Source organism: Saccostrea cucullata, unplaced genomic scaffold, assembly GCF_032062105.1.
Source record: "Saccostrea cucullata isolate Sc308-1 unplaced genomic scaffold, CSIRO_AGI_Scuc_v1 ctg6073, whole genome shotgun sequence".
NCBI lineage: Eukaryota > Metazoa > Mollusca > Bivalvia > Ostreida > Ostreidae > Saccostrea > Saccostrea cuccullata.
Window position 1 is genome coordinate 52,730 of NW_026933350.1, and position 4,086 is coordinate 56,815.

The window sequence follows — 4,086 nt, forward strand, 5'->3', positions numbered from 1 at the left end:
CAGAAGGACAGACGGACAGACAGCTAGACAGACAGACGGACGGACGACGGACAAAATGTGATCAGAAAAGCTTACTTGAGCCTTCGGCTCAGGTGAGTTAAAAACAGAGCAGAGTAGACTCATGTTTTGAGATTTTGGTTTACAGTCAGAAAAACAAGAACGATGGTATAAATCGTCATTATATTTAAATGTCGAGTTGATGGACAAAAGTCTTTTCGTCTTCTCTGTATAGGATTTTAAATACATTCTGCTTAATATGAATTCAAAAATGAATATGCTTTTATACAGCAATATGCTTTGGTTGTTGTCACAATTGATATTGCCTATATGTTATATGCATAGTGCATATAATATTTTGTTATTGGCAGTAAAGTTTACATAAATTTTGATCTCAAACATCTGGATGCATACATCTGAGTTGAGTAATTAATAACATATGCAGTCAAAGGGTTCCAAAATTTATGTAGAGATAAAAATATCAAGCTTGATTAGTTATCAATGATATATCGGACTTGACACACACTGAGAATGATGTGTTAAGTCCTGAGAAGAAATAATATCTGTTTGCGTATTATATATAAGGCACATCTTAGGTTAGCTTAGACATATCATAGTTTATTAAAACAGTGAAGTCATTTTGTAGGAGTCATGCCTAGGGAAAAGACTTCCAAACAGACAGACGGCCAGGGTATGGAAGCGCCATCCGCAAAACGTCGGAAGCCAAATCAAGCTTCGGGGGCCACAAAACCAGACCAAGTCCCCACTGACTATCAAAAACTCGCCGCAGAGATCCTACGGCAACAAAATTTGCACCAACCTCAGTCGACTGGTGAAGAAAGAAACCAGGAACAGACCTCTGCATCAATGACAATATCACAGATTAATACAACAGCTTCAATGTCATCACAGCCTGCTACATCAGGGTCACAAGCTTCTACATCAGGGTCACAAGCTTCTACATCAGGGTCACAAGCTTCTACATCAGGGACACAAGATGCTACCTCAGGGTCACAAGCTGACACAACAGCAACAGTGTCACAACTAGTATCTAGGATATTTGAAGGTGAGCCAGCAGGCACAGCACCCAATAAAAACATAATTACATATCAATCACTGATGGCATTCCTATTGGTGCAACCGTACCTAACAGAATTTATAGATTTGCGTGGTCTCTTGACGCACCAAGAGGAAGACTCAGTGACCTTACTGATCACACCAGGGGTAATAAATTTGCAACATAGTCAAAAGTCTAAAACACCTCTGTCCATCAACCAATGGACAGATGCGTTTCTGGTTTTTACGTGTATCGTTATACAACAGAAACCCACTGAGGCTCCCCACCTGCTTAAGTACATGTCATTCATAAGGGAGCTACAAAAACTTCATGGGGATTCAGCGTGGCGATCATACGATGAGTCTTTCAGGAAGTTAAGGGAGACAGTAGACCTTCCATGGCAAAAGCCAGTGGAGGAACTACATGGTAAATCATTAGCTGTTTCCACAAAACAATCTAATGGGCAGCTTTTCGTGGGAAACAGGTGGGGAGAATCGGTGGGGTCAGATTCTGCTTCGCCTATAACCAAGGTAACAAATGTAAGTCAACTCCCTGTCCATTCACCCTCATTTGCCAAGCCTGTAGAGGTAATCACCCCAAAATTAAATGTAAATCTACAGAAAAATCTGAACATGATAGGACCTCTCCCAACCCCAGTAAAGGCAAACAAACTAAATGACCATTTAAGGGGTTATGATGACCAATTGAGAGATTATTTGGTAAAAGGTTTCAGTTTCGGATTTTCCCTGGGATGTGAAAACACTCCTACAGCGTCTTTGTCAAAAAACCATAAACCAGCTCAAAATCACCCAGAAATCATACAAGATCACATACAAAAGGGCCTTTAGCTCCATCGTATAGCAGGACCTTTCCCAAACCCTCCTTTCGATCCATTTGTGTCACCCCTTTTAGGTGTCATACCAAAATCAGAACCAGGAAAATTTCGTATTATTCATGATCTTTCTTATCCAAAAACAAATTCTGTTAACACCCATATTCCAAAAGAAAATTCAGAAGTTCATTATGACTCAATTGATTGGATTATAAATTTAGTGCAAAATCATGGCCTTCGGTGCCTGATGGCAAAGACCGATATTGAAGATGCATTCCGAATCATTCCAATTTGCCCAGAAGATTATCATTTACTAGGGTTTTCTTGGCAAGGAAAATATTACTTTGACAAATGTCTCCCAATGGGGGCAAGTAGTTCTTGCCAGATATTTGAAAAATTCAGTGTAGCTCTACAGTGGATACTACAGTCAAAATTCGGGGCTGGGGGAATGTCACATATTCTGGATGACTTCTTCTTTATTGGACCTGCGAACTCTGAAAGCTGTAAGAACGACTTAACAAATTGCCTCTTTCTGTGCAAAAATATTGGTGTCCCTATCAAAATGTCAAAGACACAGACTCCAACTACAAAAATTATAATCTATGGTATTGAAATTGATTCCAACAAAATGGAAGCACGGCTACCAGCGGACAAAATTAACAAGATTAAAATGCATTTGGTAAAACTTTTACAAAAAGATCAAACTACATTACGTGAACTTCAATCTCTGATTGGTTTACTCAATTTCGCGTGCTCAGTAGTGGTTCCAGAGCGTGCTTTTCTCCGACGCATGATTGATCTAACTTGTGGAGTAACTGAACCTGCATCACACATTCACTTAACTAGGGAAACAAAAGCAGATATGGAAACATTGCTATCTTTCATAAGCTGCTTTAACGGGAAGTCAGTTTTTCTTCCGCAAAAGTGGTTGTCCACAGATCACCTTACCCTTTACACAGATGCATCAGGGTCATTGAGCTTTGCGGCGATTTTAGGTAATGAGTGGTTTGCATCTCACTGGGACTTTTTACAAAATGATTGTCAAATAGCAGTCAAAGAATATCATGTAACCGTATGGACTAAATAAGCATAAACATTAATAACCCACATAAGCACAAAGTTATATCTGAATAAGTAACAAAATATAAAGGACAAAGGTTACTAAACCTGTGAATAACATAAGGTTAACGAAACTAAAAAAGAGACCATATGCTACCTCATAAACAACATGAGCTCATTTTTACAATTAATATTTTATGAACATCCATATGCTGAACTTATGCACAAAATTCAGAACAAAATCCTGCTGAGTTCCAACTAACATACAGTTTTTATGAGCAGCTGTTCGCTGACCTGATACACAAATTTTTGAACTTCTAAGCTCATGACATGATACAATTTTGTAGACAGACATATGCTGACCTGATACACAATTCTCAAGACGAAATTTAAAGCTGAATTCCAACTAACATACATAAATTTTATGAGCAGCTGGGTGCTGTCCTCAAGTATATTAGCTCGCAAATTTAAGGCCAATATGAAGAGTAAAATGTGCATCTAACTAGCACTTAATTTTCAAAGCGAACACTTTGCAAGATCACTGACCAAAGTACTCTTTTATTTAAGCAGCTAAATACTGACCTCGGAAGGTTTAAATTTGTTTTTTTTTTGATAGGATGGTTTAAAATTTTACAATTTATCACAGCAACCATTAGCTGGCCTAATAGACTTGATTTATATGTTTAATTACTGAAATGGATGTAAAAAGTTTATCAGATTCTAATTAAATTCTGGAAAAACAAAAACAAACAAAAACAACCATATGCTGACTTCTCTCTTTGGATAGTCGATGGCAGTACATGTATAAGGGGAAACATTTAGTTTGGAATTGATTTATACGTTTAATCACTGAAATGGATGTAAAAAGTTTATCAGATCCTATTTCAATTCTGAAGAAAAACAACCATATGCTGACTTCTCTCTTTCAATAGTCGATGGCAGTACATGTTTAAGGGGAACATTTAGTTTGGAACTGATTTATATGTTAAATCACTGAAATTGGATGTAAAAAATTTATCAGATCCTAATTAAATTCGGGAGAGAAACAACCATATGCTCACTTCTCTCTTTATCATAGTCAATGACAGTACATGTATAAGGGAAACATTTAGTTTAGAATTCTTAACATCAATTGTGGAAT

General features: G+C 37.4%; 1 pseudogene; it reads left to right on the forward strand.

Annotated features, from left to right (window-relative positions):
* The first annotated feature begins 648 nt into the window (after positions 1 to 648).
* On the forward strand, positions 649 to 2,118 carry LOC134238066 (uncharacterized; annotated as a pseudogene).
* Positions 2,119 to 4,086: the final 1,968 nt, after the last annotated feature.